At 38.4% G+C, this 22,602-nt stretch overlaps 1 long non-coding RNA gene across 1 annotated transcript; it reads left to right on the plus strand.

Annotated features, from left to right (window-relative positions):
* The first annotated feature begins 15,442 nt into the window (after positions 1-15,442).
* Positions 15,443-18,693, plus strand: LOC117503296. The gene is made up of 2 exons (XR_004558538.1): positions 15,443-15,472; positions 17,999-18,693. It is a non-coding gene; the product is annotated as an uncharacterized LOC117503296 (long non-coding RNA).
* Positions 18,694-22,602: the final 3,909 nt, after the last annotated feature.

Genomic DNA, 22,602 nt, shown 5'->3' on the forward strand with positions numbered 1-22,602 from the left:
CAACATCTTGGGAAAAACTGGTTGTTTCCTGCAAGATAAAACTGAGTACAGTAATTGTACGTCATTGTTACGTCAAGGAGGAAACAAACAAAAGACACCATTTTGTTGTCACTGCTGTATGATAAGATAAGAAAAGAAAAGAGGTAACAGATGCTGATCTTAAGCTATTCCTTAACTGTGGGTAATTGTTATTACATGATATCTTTTAGTGATTCATGACAAGTCTGCCAAACCAAATGACTTGGTTTGTTACATTTGAGCGGTAGCCTTCTACCAAGTGCAGTAAACAGCGTGCCGCGCCCTGCAGGGCGGGTTTATTTATTAAGTCTGACACAAGCAGCGGTGGCTGAGGCGTCACAAATGTAACTCATTTCAAACTACATGTAATTTCAAAACTAAATCCTTACCACAGGGTTGTGTGGATTTGTGACTGTCTCGAGTTTTGGAGTGTAGCCACAAGTAAACACAAAACAGTTTATTTCTCTCTCTGTCTGTTTCCCTCTGATGGAGCCCTTTATGTACCTAGATCTTTTGTGGCTAAATTCATAGAAAGCTGTGTCAGCAGTGTTGTATGAACTTGTGTTATTTGAGGTTCGAAAGCAACCACTATGAAAACAAGTGTCATCGGGAGATGACATATCCCCCCAGCCACCACAAATCAGTAATATAAAGTGTCAGGGGATCACCCAAGTACACCATTTTGCTCAGTTTGAATGAAATAGGTCAACTGGTTCTGAAGATGAGACGAGACAAGATACGATAAGATCCACTTTATTTATCCCGAAGGAAATTATTTGGCATGAGTACAGAAACAGTAAACAATGTTTTGTTTTTTGTTTTTGGAGAATAAGTACAACAAATTTATTAATTAATTATTATTAATTAATTTATTTTGATATTTATTACAATATCACACATAACTCTGAATAACTGAATAACTCTGTTTTATGTATTCATCCTGCAGAAGAGGGAGGAATTACACAGTCTGATTGCCACAGGTAGGAAAGACCTCCTGTCGTGTTCTGTGGTGCACCTTGGTGGTCTCAGTCTATGGCTGAAGGTGCTCTGATAGGACATCAGTGTAGCATGCAGGAGGTGGAAGGTGTTGTCCAAGATGCTGAGCAGTTTCCTCAGCATCCTCCTCTCTGACACCTCCACCACAGATTCCAGCTCAACCCCAGGACAGAGCCAACTCTCCTGATGAGCTTCTTGAGTCTGAGAATAAAGGGCCGCTCCGACAGTCACATATTTAGTGTGATGTATTCGTGCCTTTGTGTAATTTTTAAAAAATTATCCAATTTATTCAGAGATTAAGAATGCATAGTGTGTTTTCAGAGCATCTACTACTATCTACTATCAGAGCATCTGTGTCTGGTGGACGGTTGTGTTTTAATTTAATGAGCATTGCCCTGGATTAACAACACACAAACAACAAGAATTAAAATTACACTTTAATTGCAGTTAATTAATCAAATCAAATCAATTTTATTTATATAGCACCAAATCACAACAAACAGTTGCCCCAAGGAACTTTATATTGTAAGGCAAAAGCCATACAATAATTACAGAAAAACCCCAACGGTCAAAACGACCCCCTGTGAGCAAGCACTTGGTGACAGTGGGAAGGTCGCCAAGTGCGCCATTAATGTGTTGTTTACACATGAATTTGTCATTTACAGATCAAAAACATTTCTTATCAAACGAAACTTTGATTAATCTTTTTATGCATGAACAACATTTTAAGATTTTACTGTATCTTATTTTCTTTGGTCAATACTAAAGAGCTACAGAGTCCATCAACTTTGACTGGCACCTCTATAAATAACAGAAAGCATGTGTGTGTTTAGGGGTGCCTGTAGCACTCACCACCCAACTCGCTGCTGTCTGCCACAAACACGTCACTCCTCACAACAAACATGTCACACAATGACACACTCGCCAGAGTGTTCTGAGTCTTCTGGACATGTTCAAAATCCTGGTCAGTCAGCGCCACTCTTCATGTGGTTTCCCATTACATGCCACAAACTTGTCATACATGTGCCGTCTATGTGACAGGCTGGTTAAAGCACCAAGTTGTTCAGAAACTCCAAATCCATGATAAAATAGAAGAAAAACGAGACAAACGTGATAAAACCACTGGCCAGGAAGAAGCAGATGATGTGGCACTTTAAACGCCACTGAAAACCTCGCACACGTGGCGACTGTGTGTGTGTGGTGTGCGTGTGTGTGTGGTGTGTGTGTGTGGTGTGTGTGTGTGTGGTGTGTGTGTGTGTGTGTGTGGCGAATGTAGCACATCAACGGGTGCCATAACACGACATGCACACATCTCATGTTGATAGGGGCTTAAAATTCATGAAAATTCAAAACTACATTTATGCATTTACCACATATGATCTACATCTCTCTCTCCCTCACACACACACACACACACGGCGAAAGAGACAGAACTACAGAAAGCTTATAAAGCGGCGCAATATCTCAATTTTACAAAAAATAAATAAGAAATGTTGAAAACCACAAAAAAAAAACAACTTCCAGGTAACAGAAGAGCCCTTTAGCCTCTGAAAGCAAGTAATTGCCTGTGTAAGAACAAAGTTTAAATCTGTTAAAATAGTTTATTTTACCTTTCTCTGCCTTCTTGTGACTTAAAAAAGACAGACACAGAGAGAGACTAACAATTTTCAATTTGCAGATCTTTTTTTCTATAATTCTGTAATACAGTGGTGATCGTCCGGTACTGTACATATATGTGTGTGTGTGTGTGTGTGTGTGTGTGTGTGGTGTGTGTGTGTGTGTTGTTGTGGGTGTGTGTGTGTGTGGTGTGTGTGTGTGTGTTTTGAGGAATTATGGCTGAGATCAGAGCCTTGGCTTCGGTAATATGGAGCCACATGCTGAACAAATGGATGGGGTGCTCGCTGCACCATGCAAATGACAATAAAAACCAGGATCATGCAGAATATTGACGTCAGACATATCTGAGGACTTGGACTTCGTTGGGTTGATGTAATTATTGACCGTCTGCATCTTATTCATTTTTTTGCTGTTTGCTTTTTCTTGTATCTGTTAATAGGCAGAATGGGCTAAGCAGTGGGTCACCCCTCTGAGTCTGGTCTGCTTGAGGTTTCTTCCTGAAAAAACACCAGAGGGAGCTTTTCCTTCCCACTGTCCTCATGTATTTGCCCAGGGGTGTTGGTAAGGTTAGACTTTACCCATGTAAAGTGCCTAGATGTAGCTTTGTTGCGGTTTGACACTATATAAATAAATTGAATAAGGAATATTATTAACACAAAACATAACAGATAAATGAACATATCCACATCACTGAGTATGTTTTGGGCTTAATTTCCATCAAACATTAAGAAACACAAACAGTATATCACAGTGTGATAAATCTGTTGGGGTTTGGAGACTAGTGAGGGAAGCCACCAAAACACGAGACAACTCTATAATAGGCATGTGGCTGTGATGGCAGAAACTGTGCATAGTGAAACTTTTGTCTGCTGCATCACCAGCTGTCTTTATTTCTACCAGGTAGCTTCATGGTGGAGTGAAACAGAGAAGGGAGAGACTATAAGTTGCAGGGGAGTCGAGTGTAAATCGGAGCAGTTTTGTGGTATGCAAATTCCTACATATTCCACGAAGGTGTGGCATTGTCCAAATACAGGTGATCCTAATGGTTAGACTTCATATATTGACCAGCGCGAGAACCCTACTGAAAAACTCCTTGTGCTTCAGCTTGGGGGGATACAGCAGATTTGGGTGACCACCATTTGCCTCATGCAGTGCAACACATCTCCTTCGCATCATCCGTGAAGAGAACACCTCTCCAACGTGCCAAACGCCAGCGAATGTGAGCATTTGCCCACTCAAGTCAGTTACGACGACGAACTGGAGTCAGGTCGAGACCCCGATGAGGACGACGAGCATGCAGATGAGCTTCCCTGAGACGGTTTCTGACAGTTTGTGCAGAAATTCTTTGGTTATGCAAACCGATTGTTTCAGCAGTTGTCCGAGTGGCTGGCTCAGACGATCTTGGAGGTGAACATGCTGGATGTGGAGGTCCTGGGCTGGTGTGGTTACACGTGGTCTGCAGTTGTGAGGCTGGTTGGATATACTGCCAAATTCTCTGAAACGACTTTGGAGATGGCTTATGGTAGAGACATGAACATTCAATACATGAGCAACAGCTCTGGTTGACATTCCTGCTGTCAGCATGCCAATTGCACGCTCCCTCAAATCTTGCGACATCTGTGGCATTGTGCTGTGTGATAAAACTGCACCTTTCAGAGTGGCCTTTTATTGTGGGCAGTCTAAGGCACACCTGTGCACTAATCATGGTGTCTAATCAGCATCTTGATATGGCACACCTGTGAGGTGGGATGGATTATCTCAGCAAAGGAGAAGTGCTCACTATCACAGATTTAGACTGGTTTGTGAACAATATTTGAGGGAAATGGTGATATTGTGTATGTGGAAAAAGTTTTAGATCTTTGAGTTCATCTCATACAAAATGGGAGCAAAACCAAAAGTGTTGCGTTTATATTTTTGTTGAGTATATAGTTTGCACTGAGATACAAATAGTTCATTCAACATGAAGGGAAACATGACGTGCACTGTGTTTACTGAGACGTATGGCACGCCGCGGCTTTTTGTGGTCATGAGGCCTCAGTTTAAACAATACTGATGAAAAGCAACACAAATGTGTTTTTAGGCACTTTGTATGCATTTTCATGGAAAACTATACATTTGAATATGTTGGCATTATCCATTTCGCTGGGACTGCTTCATGTTACAGCTCACTTAAACAAGACTGGAGGATAAGTAAGACTGATATCGCGTTGGCTCACCTGTGGGCTTTGGAGAAATAGGTGTCTGGAGAGTTCCCTGGTAGTAGAAGTGAACTTCATAGAGCTCTGTGCTATTTTGGATGATTGTATTGACCATCACTTGCTCGGAACTCTGGGGCTTCCCTGCGCAGTTCACTGTTAGCGGATTGGCTATCATGTCAATTTTATCAGGCAGCAGTGACACACTCAGCAGCGTCCTGGCTGTGTGTGACTGACCCACTGCTGAACCCACACTCATATGTGCCTGTGAAAAAAAGAGAACACGATTTAAAATATCCCCACCAACCTCCACCAAAGTTCGATTCATTAGATTAGTATTTGTCCAACAAGGGGTTACTGGATTAGAATGTTTAAAAATTTAATTGCACTTACTGGCCCAGCGGCCCGTCACCTTGTTGAGTTTGACTTGAAGACAGGACTTGTATGTTTCTGTGGGGCAGGTTTGCAGCGTCACCACGGTGCCATCACAGAGCACAGAGCGGGTGGAATCTTTGTACATGTACCAGGCAATGTGGTCTGACGGCTCTTTAAATGCACATTTCAGTGTGACGATGGAGTTGTAGCACACCGTTGTATTTGGGGAATCAATGCTGACCATTCCTGTGTGAGGAAGCCACCACAGACACACAAATTTAACATTCAGACGGGATTATCACGGCCGTAAAAGACAACTTTCATCATTGATGAACCTGTTAAATTCATGATTTGACAAACCTTTTTAAAAAAACTAATTCATAAGATCAATAGACTGACTAGGACTGTGTCTGATCTTTTACCGACGCTTTACTGGACCATTGTGGTGAACAAAGAGCTGAGCCAGAAGGTGAGACTCTCAATTTATTGCTCCTACCCTCACCTATGGTCATGAACTTTGAGTAGCAAGTGAAAGAAAAAGGACTAGGATACAAGAGGTGAAAATAAAATTCCTTTGTTGGGTATCTGGGGACTCTGAGTACACCTGCTGCTTCTTTGCAATGAGAGAAGCCACCTGAGATGGTTTGGAGCACGTGGTGAGGATGCCCCCTTGTCACCTCCCCAGGGAGGTCTTAAAGGCACATCCAATTGGAAGGAGGCCCCTGAAGAGCTACAGGACTTGGTCAAGGATAAGGAACTGTGGGATGAACTGCTTGGTCTGCTGACATCCGAACAGTGATCCGAACAAGCGGCAGAAAATGAAGTTCAAACAACAGTTCATAAATCAAAGTTGCTTTTATAATCAGTAATCAACTTATTTTACTCAGTGTATCTGAAAATGGGGTTAGAATTATTTAAAATGAACTCATATCTCTTTTAAAAGTAGTTTGAAAGCTGTTCAAATATCCTCAAAATCCTCCATAAGGTCACTAGAAAATGAGACATTATCATATTGGAGCCATTTGTCTAAGAAAAGCACTTTAAGTCAAAGTACCATAGATGCAAAACAGTGAACCCAGTTTGCATTGAAGGCAACAGAAAAGGTGAGAAACAAAACCACAATTAAATCCTGTTTCCAAACTGTTCAAGGGTTCCATGTGTGTTTTTATGGCTGTATGAATATCTGACCTGAAGTGATGACCTTAACGTTCCCTCCAATAGAAGCTTCCAGAGAATCCAACAGATTCTGAAGTTTAGAAGTCTCAAACACGACACTGACATCTGCCTCAAAGTCAATAATGGTGTTGCTCTCCCTGCATAAAGGAGACGTTGGTTAAAGTGCAATACATCTCTAAAACTACTCAAATCTACATGTGAACATATGCTGAAAATACACACTGGGATTTTCATGAAAGCAAACAAACATAACTGATATAAATGAGAAGTTATTTTGTCAGAGGATAAAACAGTGCCAGGCGCTAAAATGACACAAAGATCATCAGAATTATGACTTTTTTCTTCAGCTTATTTATCTGTCTGCTGCTGGGTGGAATCAATGAACACTAACATTTGAGAAAAATATAAAAAATAAAGGGCAAAAAACCCAAAAACAAGCAAAAAATGATCACGCTTATTGTTTTGCCATTCCTTATTTGTTTTACACCATTTATTTATTTCCCTATTCTTCATTTGTGGTACTTTTATATTTACACTTTATTTTTAAAATATAAATTACGTTATGCATTTTAATATTTCCATATTTATTATTATTATTAATTGAGATTCTGTAACTGTAGTTGGGAGTTTTTTTTTTTTTTTTTTTTACCATGAACTGATCTTCCACACTCTGAATAAACTTTACTATTCAAACATTCTATCATAAACATGTGATTCATTCATTTTTGAAAAAAACAAACATCAAACAATCAACATCTTTGCAAAGTAACATACCTCAAATTAGTAATATTCAGACCTCCAAAACCGTTCAGTGTTTGGAAGTGAGTGAGAAGCTGAGGAAAAAAAGAGAGTGAGATTATTTCTCTTTCCAGTTTCAGTGCCACAGACAGAATAAAATCCTGAATTATTTCAGACTTATTCAGGAAAATCCAGCCAGAAAACGTGAAAGATGACAGAGATGTGTATGTACCTTTTGGGCTTTGTCAGAATCCCATGTGCTTGTATCCAGTATCACTGTTCCTGTGATGTCAACTGTTTATGAAAAAGATTGTTGTTACTATCAGTATTGATTGGAATATTAAGCATATTTGCTAGAAATTCCCATAAACAATCAACTAAATAAAATAATGCTAATATTTATTAAAAAAAACTCAATAATGGTGAATGCAGTGTCCTAGGTTGATAAAAATAAATTGGTAGTAGATGATCGTGCCCTTAAAAAGCAGAAATTGATGTCATAATTGTTTACAAATATCTTGTTCAAGAAATGCATTCATTTCAGAATTGTTCAATTATGAAAGTAAATTCATGTTATAAGTGCTTTGAGAATGTCAAGTGTGCAGGACAGGTGGCGTACTTGAGACTTTGGCGATGCAGATTGATGGAAAATACGACACATTTTGGAAACATGTCGTTCACTACAACAGTTGAAATTGTAGCAAATGTCATTGCTCCAAACGAAGCCGTATGAGCAGCTGCAATGGAATCATCTTTCTCAAGCAGGCATTCTAGCAAGAAGAGAAAGCAGTAACAGTTTCAGTTTTCAAACAAAAACTATCTACTGATAATTCTTTGGGATTCCATGATATCATATATATGGTTCTGTGTGGCCTTGATATTGATTAATTCTGTCCAAAAAAAAATGAATCACCATAATCTCGATGACATGCACCCTTCCACCATGTTTGATCCATAATGGCTCAAGACTGTTTGAGGTCGAACAACTCGTGATGAACCTAAAAGGTGATTTATGGCTTCATATTCCTGTTTAATACAGAAGTAACCGTCCCTCAGAAGAGAGATTCTAAAGATCCCCAGTTAGTGCAGCAGATACCAGAATATTTTACAGACGAATCTTTCAAATGGTGATACAACAACCAAATTTGCCACAAATATGGCTGAGACATTACTCTTTTGAAAAGCGGAAGGGCCACTTGAACTTTCAACAGGTGGCCAGATACGGGTCAGTGAAGAATTACACTGGGGTGAAAATTTAAAAATGCTCCAGTTATATAGTGAAAGTAAACCATGTTATTTGCCTGATCATAAAGATGCCAATCAGGTTTATTTTGTGCTATGGATGACTGGAATTTTCTGGAGTTATACGGTTAAAACAACAAGAATGGTGACGAAGGTCAATTTCAGTTTGTACAGGTGTTAAAAGTTAAAGTTGCTCCAATTCTGGTAAAAAAAAAAAAAAGTTGTGCATATTATTGGTTGAATTAATAAGGTTTTAAAAAGGAATAGTTTGCACCATGTGTCATGCTTAGTTATCATGTTCAGACATGGGGCCAAATACAAAAGTATTTGTATTTGAAAATACTTAAATACATTTTTCGGAGTATTTGCATTTCTATTTTCTGATTTTGAATTCAAAGTATTTGTATTTCAAATACATCGCCAATCCCAAGTATTTCCAAATACTTTTACAAATACTTTTTCAAATACTTTTCAAACTTGGGAATCTCTGTGACACCGTGTTGAATATAGATTGTGATAGTTTGATTATTGCCTGTGATATTATAATAGTGAATTTGTGATAAAACATTCAATCTTTTACTTATCAATAGTATTTGGTCATGCTATTTTCACAATAAATTGTCACCAGTTTATCAGTTTTTGTGTTGATTTGTTGTTTATAGTTCATAGAAAGTATTTGTATTTGAAATACTCGAAATATAAAGTATTTGTATTGGAAAAAGTACAAAGTATTTGTATTTGTATTTGGAAATCAAAAATCTAAAGTATTTGTATTTGTATTTAAATACAATGCAAAGTATTTGACCCCATGTCTGATCATGTTACAGGGTAACATATGTCACATGTCATAGAATCCAGTGGACGTCACCCTACTTTGACCTTTATTTTGGGGACAAAACAATCAACATGGTCAAAACTACTCTGTTTATTCCACCAAATATGTCTTAAATTAGATCCAAACTCTGAGTTACATTATGTAAACATGGACGGAAAACAGGACTAAATATCTTCTGCATATGCTAATGTGCATGAGGGTCATGAAAAGCAAATAAACAAATGATGTGTTGTGTGTTGTGTGTGTGTGTGTGTGTGTGTGTGTGTGTGTGGGTTTGTGTGTGTGTGTGTGGGTGTGTGTGTGTGTGTGTGTGGTTGTGTGTGTGTGTGAATACATAATCATGTTGTTGACTTTCATGGTGATTGAAAGTCAACATGAACAATCAAATGTATATGTATGGTCATTTTAATTCTGATGTGTGCCATTATTACGTTCAACTAGTAATAATTGTGGATTAATTGCTGTATTTTTGTCTGAGGTGATTGGGTGTGAAGATAATTTCTTTGCACTTGTAATGACAATAAAATCTATCTATTGCTACTGATTGGAGGCTTGAGGTTACAATTTCTATCACAATACCTGCTGTCAGGTCTGCTATGAGGGAGATGCTGGTATTATTCACTTGGATCCCATCAGGGAATGTCAAAGCTTCCAGGATGTGTTGTCCACTTAATGAAGTATTAAAGCTCTCCACTACCACTTCAGCAGAGTATGACACGTCTGAATCTTGAAGGTTAATTAAAGATGGATGAAGCACATTCAAAGAAAATGTTAATGAAACATGTACATTGTTCTACCCTTTACACACTCAGGATTTCAGGCTTCCCATTGCCACTCAACTGCAGATACAGCAAGAACAAAAAGTTTTGATGAAACAAATCAAAACTTGGTCACATAGGTGCAGATGTCTTAGATTTCTTTCCAATATTTACAAAATGACAATACAGATTTCACTTTTTTTAAATGCAATGTGGAAAGAAGGGCGACAACTTGGGGACTGCAAACAACTACAACGGGTTGGACCACAAGCGTTATGGAGTAACTATGGTACGAGGTCTCTTCAGAAAATTTGTTGGGTACAGCTTGAATAATTTTGTGTGAAATGAACAATTAGTTTGAGAACCACAGATGAGGAACCTCATTTGCATATGAGGGAACCTCAGCTGTAACATCTATCCACATAGTGGGCTTCTCTCAGTATGATCCACGCGCCTCAGTGCCAAGTACCCCACCAACCGGAAAAGGTCAAAACGACAACAACATTTCACCTGGCTGCAGCAGGTTGATGGGTACTTTTGAGAGGAAGGCATGGGCCAGTTGCCTGACCAGTGTTTGTTCTATTGTGTGGCACCAACGCATGCGCCCCAGCCTGGCCTGATCCAGTTGGATTTGATCTCATTTTAAGTGATGCTTCCAAAAAATTTGAAATCTGTACAAAATACATCAATTTCAAATGGGAAAGTAAAAACCAAAAATCCTGCTGTATCTGCATAGCTCTATATGTACTGCATGCACGCACACACATACATAATTTTGTGGTACTATATGGAATCATTGACTCACTTTGACTGAAGGCCTGCAGTGGTAAAGAAAAACAGACAACATAATTAACAAAATGACACAAAAATACTCAGTCCAAACAAATTATATTCTTTCTGCAAACTTCAGTTTTGATTCTGTATGCATAAAGAAGCAAAGTATATAAAAATAAATTGTTTCCACAACTACACAGACACCACAATGGCTTTTTAATTTTCAGTAACTGCACAAAATTCTTTCTATATATTTTTTTTTTTCAACATAAAATTTTGAGAAATTTAATACCAATGTGTAAATTGAAATTGTTCAGGAGCCTTTTCTTGAATCTATTCAACATCAATACCTGATGGTTGAGCCAGGCTCCACAAAGCACAAACAGAAGCGCAAGCTTCCACGACTGCATTTTTATACCTAATGACAAACAGATAAAGCAGCACATGGCTCATTAAAACTTATATCTTTAATTCTCAAACATAAACATGCACAGTACTCTTCACTAATGTATCAATACTCAAAGGCTGGAAACATGAAGGATTTGTGTGTGAGATAATGTGTTGTGCACATATATGCAGATGAGAGCATGCTTTTCATTTGATAGTGTGTTGGCATTAAACACACTCCAGTATCTTCTGTGTTATGTCATGAACAGATGTTCATCAAATGTTTAAAACGCATAGTTTTTAAACAGGAAGGATGTCCCATTACTATGTGGTGCCAAGAGTCATTTTGACTCTTGGCACCACATGCTATTTTTAACTATTTTTGCCAATAATATGATGAAAAATGAACATCTTGAGACAACAAAAGAAAGCAAGTTTGTGCTAAAGCTGCCTTAAAACAGCACTTCCTCCATATGGGGCTGAATTTTAAGTTGCCAAAAGAATGACCCATCCTATGTCCTTTTTTGAAACACTTGTGGTCATGTGGGTGAGGAAAGATGTGAAGGAGAATTCACAAGCTCCTAGGAAAAGACACTCGTGGCGCTGAGAGAATCCACCTTCACAAAGTCTTCGTTCCGTCATTCTGCAATGGCAGAAGTTATTTGCACGAGTCTACTGTGGTGACATGATCATTTTCTGAAGATGGACTACAAAATGGGCATCTTCACTGAATGTGTTTTTGCTGTGCTGTTTTACGCAGGCTATAATAGCAACAGTACATCATTACCAAGTTTGGAACTGAAATAAAATGGGGATATAGTCAGGTCCATAAGTAACTGGGCTGCAACTATTTTTGTAATTTTGCATGTGTGCACCACCACAATGTAGACTTTCAGCTTTAGTTCAAAGCATTTTACAAAAATATTACATTCATTTAGGAATTAGGCCCACTGGTGTGCACAGTTCCTTAATTTTTAGAGCCCATATGTAATCGGACAAACTTAATGTAAGGATGATTTTTATATTATATATATATATATATATATACACAAATTAGCACTTTTGCTTCAAAGTTGTCAGGGGATGAATCATGAACATTTCCAAGTCACTGAATATGTCTTGCACTATATTTGCATCAGTCATCAGGAAATACTAATTTTGTGGTTCTGGATGGCAAATCTGCCTGGAGTCCCAACCTGTTGGCTACTTTAATCACACTCACTCTCCTGTCCACTTGTATTTAGTAGTCTATGAAAATATCTGCATTCACTCACTGCATTTTACAGGTTACATGCAGAGACTTCTACAAAGCAGAGGAATACAATTTACAATGCTTTTTCATTTTGGAAACGTGGGTACAATACCATTATAATGCATTCACGCACTTATCAGGAACTGCTCCATCACAAAAGAGGAAGTTAATGTATTGGATATGGTAGCCAAATTCATTTACATAACTTTGCATTTGTAGTACCAGTAAAAACAAATTGGAATTAGTGGTTTACAATGTGGCCATCACACTTCTCCACATCAGTAGGTGCATATACCAACATGGTCAATGATACGCTAACTTAGAACAGTTGATAACCACCTTATTTCCTTATTGGAGTGAAAATGTGTTTTGTTGTCTCACACCTTACTACCGAGTGGCTCAGCAGCACATAAAACTCCTGCCAGCTCTTCTATAAATGACCCACAGAAAGAGATGTGGACACCGTCTCATTCATATGTATGGAAAATAACCATATGTGTAAATCTACTTTAAGGTTTCCAGATAAGTGACCTCTTGTGGTTTGAGGTCACACCTACATTGCCATGACTGTGTGTCATGTACAAGGGTCGGCTGAAAGGTTTTGTCTCCTGCATGATTATTTCAGTAACAAGCAAGATATTACACGAATTACATGGCTGCTTACAGGTTGGAATGTTCTCCATCAGGCAGTGTCATTGCTTTGTCATATAGTCACCTTCCCTTTCCACACATTTACACCAACGCTGGACAAGTTTTCGCATCTCGTCAGTGAAGAAATCGGGTGCCTTCTCTCAGCATCGTCATTGCTGAAGAACTGCAGCTTTTCCAGGACGAACCCATTTCAAAGTGTTCACGGTCGGCGTTGACAGTGTTGCTGTGTTCCAAAGACATCCACATTGGCATCACCACAGAAAATATTCATGCGCTAATGAAGGTCCACAGCACATCGTTTCAAAAGCATTCCCATGTATGTTGCAATTTTTTTATAAACTGTTGTGCATGTGTTACGTGGAAGGCAATTCTGTGCATGCCTGAAACTGCAGGTAAAACCATTTGGTGCAGCCGTAGTCAAGAAATAAAGTGTTATTGTCAGACCACTTTCACTTTAATATCTTGCTTGTTTTTGAAATAATTACTTTGGAGGCAGAACTTTTCAGTCGACCATTGTATGGTCACTTTTCAGTGGAGGTTGGAAATATTTTTTAAAAACAGGTCTAAAAACCTCCCCCAGCTCCCCCAGGTCCCAGAGGAGCTGGGGGAGGTGTGTGTGGATCGGGAGGTCTGGGCGGCTTTGCTGGAGCTGCTGCCCCCGCGACCCGATTCCGGATAAAGCGGAAGAAAATGGATGGATGGATGGAGTTCTAATAAATTCACACATGTAAATTGATGAGGAAAACTTGGAAATTATTGGAGATTATCAAATAAATTTGTTTAAACTGGCAAATATACTCTGAGATTAGATTATTTGTTTTTTGAAAAACAAAACTAATTCATGAGAATAAACTCTGAAAATAACTATGTGCAGTTTTGCCTCTGTATGGTACTACAACAAAATCAAGTGTAAATAAATACTGAATACTGTTTCAGCCTGACTTTAATTAGCAAACAGAAACCCGAGAGGACTCCTTACCTTGAAAGTGGACATTGCAATCAAAGACTGTGTCCAAAGTCTGTGAGCATATCAGTGAGGAAGACCAGCTTCAGCTGCACAGGGTGTGTTCACCTCACCGGAGGGGGCACGAGACGCAGGTGGTGGTTTGACAGTGTGATGAGGCCATTTGTTGAATGACATGTTTCCATGCCCACTGGACAGGTGACAAGAAAACAAATTTGCCAACCAAATAAAGCATTCTCCTTCAACAGGTCACAGAGCAGTTGTTTGCGTGACAAAACAAGCTCGGTAAAACTAAATCAGTGTTTCCATGCTGTATGATCAGGAGTCATCTGTGTGAATTATGTACTTTAATCAAACATGTCGGCATTTTTCTCTGTGTTCTACATGAGGCTAATGTAGGTCTTGGTATGGTTTGAATCTGTGCACTGTCTCAAAGACTGTGAGGTCAACAAGGATTCAGATTTGCTGCCTTCACTTCAAGGAATGATCTTAACATCAAAGGATATTCAAGTGAATTTTAAGCCACGAGAACCCTGGTTAATTACATTACATCTGCAGGTATAGCTGAGGTTCAGGTTCTGCAGCTGCACACCACACAATGCCAACGGAGGCACAGATCAGCCTGCGGTGCACAAGCTGGGAAATATATATATATGATTTTTTTTTTTTTCATTTGTGGAATCCTCTCATTTTTAACAAGCTGTACTGCAGTACACTGAACTCTGAACCATAATATTCTGAATTTTTGGCTACAAAACACTCCCATTTAATTTGAAGGGAATTCCTGTTGTAAAGACTCGCCAACATGAGTGGCGTAAAGAAGAAGTGAATGGAGCGAGTGGTTGCGTCAGCACACCGCATCAGAGCGCAGGTCACCTCAACGATTATAACAAGACGTTAAATCTATCATAAACATACTTTTACAGCTGCACACAAAAAGGAAAGAACATGCAACTGTTTTACCCAGCCATGACAATGTAAACATGACAATTACCTTTTTAGACGGCTCCAAATGCTTTTTCCAGCTCATTCGATGGATGGATAGTTGGAAGACTACGGATAGTTTTTATTTTTATTTGTTTTATTCTTTTACTTCTGTTTTTAATTTATGTATTTGAATTTTTTATTCATTTTTAATTATTTATTCAATTTTATGTTGACTTGTTTTATGTAAGGCACCTTGAGACGGCTTTTGCTGTGATTTGGTGCATTATAAGCTAATTAAATTAAAATTAAAGATGTTTAAATCATGTCAGGTATATTCAATTAAATGTTTTGAAGAAAAAAAGAGAAAAAAAAATCTAATGGTGCAGTAACTCAGGGAATATTTTATGAGCTGTAAATTTGTGCCTGGCACACAGCACCATATCAGACTGTGCAAATGATTCAGCAGCACTGGACAAACAAACAGGACAAAAATATCCACAGGCAGACTATTGTTACTGAACCACTGTTTGGTGTGTCTGTGTGTGTGTGTGTGTGTGTGTGTGTGTGGTGTGTGTGTGTGTGTGTGTGTGTGTGTGTGTGTGTGTGTGTGTGTGTGTGTGTGTGTGTGTGTGTGTGTGTGTGTGGGTGGGGGGGGGTACAGCTGAACTGAAATGCTCTTATTTTGTTGTGAACATTTCAACATTATCTTGTCTTGTGCAAGGAGACATGAACCAAATCTGCTGTCATTTAATGCAACCTTTCTTCATTATAATAGAATTATTAAATTATAATATTTGAATGTTGGTCTCATCCAAGTTTTTTTTTTTAAAGTTCTGAGAAATTTCACAAATGAGAAATAGAAAAAAATGGATAAGTGTTCATATCTTTTTTTGTTTGTTTGTTTATTTATTTAATTTTTGTCAAACTCAGACTGACCTGTTTGTCAATGACAGATCCCAAATAGTACGTCATAGGTTGAAAAGGCGTTTGAAAAACATCCATGCCCACCTTTAAAAAGATGTTAGAAACAGGTTCAAAAATAAGTTGGTTTTTTTTTTTCCCACCAGAGGCCACTTGAATTCAGGTCTGAACTCAAGTGGCTTCTGGTGACTAACAGCTCTTTAATGACTTTCATCATATCAGCGTGACATCACCACAGAGGACACATATTTAAATGTCTCACAACTCCATCGACAACTGATGAAGCTTTTCTGGATGAAGAGAAAAACTGCTTCAAAAAACTACACAAATCCAGTTAACCTCAGTCAAACTATTTGAATACCATGACTTGGATGATTGGGAATCTCCAAAGAACAAGAAATAACACTAAGAATTATGGGATGTTAATATCTACAAAATTACAGTAAATACAGTAATTTTTTGGGCCTGTTATGTATTTAATTCTGCAACAGCAAGATCAGAAAGGAGAATGAGAAAACTGAGAAGTACCAAGAGCTGAAGGAGCAACTGGAGCAGATGTGGAAGGTAAAGTCCAAAGTGGTCCCAGTGGTAATAGGAGCTCTATTATACATTAAATATATATTTAATATTAAATATATATATATATATATAAATATGAAATATTCAAATGCATAAAATACGAGGGTGCCAGTAATTCTGACCAGAACTGCATTCATGACCGAGTCTGTCCTGGAGTAGTTTTTTGTTGTTGTTGTTGTTGTTGTTGTTGTTTTCTTTTCAGTTTTGGCACTGATGTGCAAAAATGGGTGAAACTTGAAAATTTTTAAAGTGGCAACATCTTAACCCGAGATGTAGATTACATAAGCAGGTATTGTGCAAAAGCAAAATGTTAAAATTGAGAAGAAAAAATATATATACTGTGACTGATAATAGGTTTTGCAAAATCATTTATGTCTGTGTTTTGTGCAAAAGCATCATTCAAGAATTAGAGAAATTTTGAAAGTAGGCAGGGAATGCATTTTTGGACCTAACAGTCCGCTAACTCTGAAAACATTGTCTGTTCACTGTTAAACTGAACACTCCATTTTAATACAATAATTAAGTTAATGTAACTCAAACTTTGAAAAAAGTTATAGTCACTCATTTCCATTAATTAAACTAACTCAAGAATGAATTGTTGTCATAACAACTCAGTTTCTTTAAGTACATTTAAAGTTTTGGGGCATTTAAGTGTTGGTGATGTATTTCCAGTGCATCCCATTCACTCATTTTAATTAAGTTTATGTAATGGAGGTCAGCAGGTGTCGCTGTGCATATGGCATTAGTAAACCTCACTCCTAACAGCTCAAAAGAATTCTCTGGTCACAAGGCCAGAACCCTGGGTTTTAGCCTTGTGGTTAGAGAATCTGACTCCCATACTGGAGATCGTGAGTTCGCGTCCCGAGGGGAGCGAATGGGCAGCGTCATAACAACACAGTGCAGAGTCAACAAGTAAACCAAAGAATGCATTAAAAAAATCTAATCCAAAATGTAATACAAATTCTTCAAGCAGATTTTGTTTGTCACTTTTTTATTGAAAAACATAAACTAGATTTACATAAGTTTAATTAACTATAAATTAAGTTACTAAAACTTTAACAAATTTTTTTAAATTATTTTATTTAAGTTGGCAAACTCAAATGATTTAAGGCAAGGCAAAGTTTCCTCAAATTGTTTGAGTTCAGCTAACTCATTGAGTTTTGCAGTGTACATTTATTGTATATAATAAGAGACATATAGCATAATAAATATTTCTAACATGCTTAGACACTGTAAGAAGCAAATTAAGGAACATTAAGTGCAACAAGCTCAAACTGAGCATTGATTTGGACAAAGCATGCATCACAGAAAAAAAATACTGAACATGAAGGATTCAGTTCTTTGGGAAATGTGCAGCATGGTGAAGTTTGAAGAAATGCACTCTGTACATTTTAACTAACTGGAAGTCACACATGACAGTAAAAGCCAAGCAACCTGACATTTCTATTGCATTTCATATCAGTGAGCCTTCACATGCACACAAATATTAACAATACAAATGAAGATAAACATGGGAGTGGGTGTCTTCACGGTCATTTGCTGTAGTCAGGATTTTTCTGACAGTAAGACAACACAATATGGGGTGTCTGGGAGGATTAGACGAGTCCACTTAGTGGCTACCACTTATTTCTATGCTAAAATCCATAGAATGTATATATCATAAGGAAGAAACATTTCCTTATGTAATTCCTTCAGAGGAAAGGATCTCCTTTTCATCTCTGGGGCTACATTTGACTGATTGTTCTGTCTCAGTCAATAAATCATAGTGATGCAACCTCTGAGTAAACAACTTCACTGTTGTGTCGAAGAAAGAGCCTTGCCGCACTTGTCTGATTTGATTTGTAAAACGGGCGATTTTGCATCTAATTTGTGAATATTTTGTTGTTTGAAAATGGCAGGATGAATTTTAAATGGCAAAACAGACAGGAACTGCTTTAAATCTGCAGATAAATGAAGACGGAGCAGCTTGAAGTTGGTATTTTTCCTTTTATTGTAACCCACTTTGTGGGAGGAGTGGTATGACCTCAAATAAGGCTGCCCAAAGAGAATTTTTAAATGTATTCTGATTGCAACTGGGTCTCAGCATTGCATGAAAAACATCTTCTCAGAAAGCTGTGTTCCTGCTGCAAAGATAACTTTCCAGTAAAAGTTTGGGTTTCCATTTTCATGATGTTTAACATGATGTCGGGCCAACTTCAAGAACTGGTGAGTTCTAACTGACATGGGGCTCCACACTGTGGTACGTCACCACACATCATCATGGTCTGGGGGGGGGGTCACCTGGCAAACATAAAACAATCACATTTTTTAGTTTAATTTGCATTAGAAAACTTTTTTTTCCCTAAATGACTTGCTTGAAACAAATGCAAGAATATTAAACATACTTCATGTTAATGTGTTCTATTTTCACATTTTGTGTCATATTTCTATGACTGGTATATTTTGTCTGTCGGCGGAGTTCTTCCTCTTCCATGAAAGACTCTATGAAGATAAAGCCACTGTATAAATAAAAAAAAAAAAAATATGCACACTTACTTAAAGTAAATTAAAATGTTAGGCTCATAATTTAAAAAACAAAAAATAAAATTAAAAATCTCTAACAGGAAAGAAAGATGAATATTTCAAAAATCTGCGCTGAACAAAAATTGAAGGTAAAAAGGAGGTGTGAGTCAAAAACAGCTGGGGAAATCCTGGATCGGGTGAGAACAGGGCAGCTACTGTCTTGTGAACCTGAATGTGTGTTGTGTTTGATGCCAGTAGCGACCACGTCACGTGTTGGATGTGCTCGATGCCATATTGTAGCCATCTGAAAGCAGAACAGGAAGAAAACAACATAAGGTATCTGTAGAACAACAGTGACAAAAAGTGATGACATCTGTCCGGAATGTTGTTTTTCCTGCTGGTATACCTCTTCCTCGTCTCCGGAAAAAGTCCAGTCCACTCGAAGATGAGGGGCCAGTACTGGTGCTCTGAAAGGAGAACACCACTTTAAAATTTCAACAACAAAAAATGTATTTATGTATTTTCCAACCCCCCTTTGCCCCCCAAAAAAATGAATATTAACATTATAAATAATTAATCTTCTTACCCTTGTGCCACTGATGGAAAGTGGTGTGTGTATTCTAAGTTCTGACTGCACCTGAAAAACATTTCCAAAGTTAACACTTTGACTATAAAATGAAAGAAGTGTTCTTTTTTCCGAACACAACTATTTTAATTGCACATTGATTTTAAGACAGCCAAGTCTCTCTTGGATGACAGCTGAGGTTGAACAGTGCCTCTTTCAGATACTTATAGGGAGAGTTACTCAGGACTTCTTAAGCATCTGTTTCAGTGCTAAATTGTGTGCAAATCTGTATTTACAGTGAAGGTGCACCACATTTTTACACGGGTAACAGTAGGCATCGTGGCCAGTAGGACTCTGCAATTAGCAACAAGGCTTCATGATGGTTGGTCCATAAGCCAGGAGACAATTTTGAACTAATCAGTACCACTTCAGCGGACTAAAAACACTTCCAGTCCAGCCTAAGTGTACTGTGACCTACATACAAATAGCCATCCCAGGGTGGTAGCTGTAGCCAGGTAGGAGTCAATGAAGAAATATACGGGGGTCAAAATTGAAAAATTGTCCAATCATATTGTAAAGTACACCACATTATTTGTCTGATCACAATGATTCCCAAAAGGGTATAGTTTGGACTATCTATGACTGAATGTATGGGGGTAAAAACAGAAAAAATGAGGACAAATGTCAATTTTCAGGGAATCAAAAGGGGTAAATTCTTAAAACTTACAGCAGCATGTTTTATGAGTAGCAAACATGGAATAACAGACTGCCCCTTTCTAACACGAACACAAACTATACATACCGTTTTGTCCAACAGCGTTCCGAACACCAGTATGAACAAACCCTTAAAAAAAGGAGCAAAGAGCACAACATCAAAGTTCAGAGTAGTCCATAAAATTTAAATGGTCACTTTTCAGAATCCATCAAATATGTGTGTGTATGTATGTATGTATGTGTGTGTGTGTGTGTGTGTATATGTGTGTGCTGTGCATCTGCCCTAGAATGGCTCCATCGTGCACTAACCCTGAGCCGCTTTATTCAATCAGAAGCGGGGGGTCTTTCTCTACTACACAAATTTTACGAGGATTTTGTGTTTGTGTTTATATTGCACATGGATGCTTTCAGTTGTCCAGAATCAAGTAAAAAAGAATGCACATCACCTTAATTACCATTTAGCCTTCAGTTAATTCAAAATGCTGCAGCTAGAGTAGTGACGGGGACTAGAAGGAGAGAGCATATCTCACCCATATTGGCCTCTCTTCATTGGCTTCCTGTTATTCTAGAATAGAATTTAAAATTCCTTCTCTTACTTATAAGGTTTTGAATAATCAGGTCCCATCTTATCTTAGGGACATCATAGTACCATATCACCCCAATAGAGCACTTCGCTCTCAGACTGCAGGCGTACTTGGAGTTCCTAGGGTTTTGTAAGAGTAGAATGGGAGGCAGAGCCTTCAGCTTTCAGGCTCCTCTCCTGTGGAACCAGCGCCCAATTCAGATCAGGGAGACAGACACCCTCTCTATTTTTAAGATTAGGCTTAAAACTTTCCTTTTTGCTAAAGCTTATAGTTAGGGCTGGATCAGGTGACCCTGAACCATCCCTTAGTTATGCTGCTATAGACTTAGACTGCTGGGGGGTTCCCATGATGCACTGAGTGTTTCCTTCTCTTTTTGCTCTGTATGCACCACTCTGCATTTAATCATTAGTGATTGATCTCTGCTCCCCTCCACAGCATGTCTTTTTCCTGGTTCTCTCCCTCAGCCCCAACCAGTCCCAGCTGAAGACTGCCCCTCCCTGAGCCTGGTTCTGCTGGATGTTTCTTCCTGTTAAAAGGGAGTTTTTCCTTCCCACTGTTGCCAAGTGCTTGCTCACAGGGGTCGTTTTGACCGTTGGGGTTTTTCCGTAATTATTGTATGGCCTTGCCTTACAATATAAAGCGCCTTGGGGAGCTGTTTGTTGTGATTTGGTGCTATATAAATGAAATTTATTTGATTTGATTTGATTTAGCTGGGAGGGAGAGCAACAGGAGCTTAAGAGGTTCAAAGAGAAAGAACAAAAGGGTTTCCACCTTAACAAACAAATTTATAAAAACAAACTACCACAAACTGTAGTTCCCATCTGTCTTTGGCCATTGGCAGAAAATTGACCCCCAACCATGGAGTCACAACACCTACTGCAACACCAATACTACAGTACAGCAGTGGCACAAGGTACCACTACAACCTCAGACCTGACAAAGTATCGACCACGAAATATCACAACGCCAATACAAAAGACCACAATAACCTATGATGCCAGTACAATACACTGCAATGTGAATAGACAACAGCAAGGCATTGCATTAACACAGCCACAGACTGCGAGTTGTGGAGGAAAACCATCATAAAATACAGTATATTTCTCTATGTATTTCATCATTACAAAATACAGATAATGACTATGAATGATTAACATGAACATGATGAACATGACATAGCAGCATCTTGGTTGGTGGGTTTTTGTGTTTGAGTATTTTGCTCCCATATCACCAAGAACACACACATCATGGTGTGACACGTCAAGATAGCAGATCATTTTTGAACATGTCAAAAAATAACAGGGCATGTCATGACCAGACCGTGATGATGCATGGCAGCATATGACAACGTTGTGTCCGAAGTCAGCAAAAGATGAACAGGATGCATTGTGTCCGACAGTGTGACAAGCATCATGCTAAATATAGTCAAGGTAGAAACACCTTTAAGACCCACTTCATGCTAGTAGTAGACATAGTACTGCCAGGAGAATAAATAAATAAAGCTAAATCACAAAACATGAAATCTGGATTCCGTTGCACCCCTTATGACTCATTAGTTGAGCCTCAGGAGCTACGCAATGGACCTTTAATATGACAGATGTGCAGCCACGATACTTTCCACCTACTACAAATATAGAGTAGACCAGCAATAGCAAGTGTTCTATTTGTACCTGCAGTGAGCTGAAGACTGTGAATGAGACATGGATTCCAATATTGTTTGGATCGACCATCGTTCCAACTCCAAGACTCCAGGTTAGTCCAAAAAAAGGTGTGAGAACAGCCAAAGTACGAATCGTAAAGAAAAACACAGTCCTATCTCCTTCTTGCGCAGA

This window comes from Thalassophryne amazonica, chromosome 21 (genome assembly GCF_902500255.1).
Source record: "Thalassophryne amazonica chromosome 21, fThaAma1.1, whole genome shotgun sequence".
Lineage (NCBI taxonomy): Eukaryota > Metazoa > Chordata > Actinopteri > Batrachoidiformes > Batrachoididae > Thalassophryne > Thalassophryne amazonica.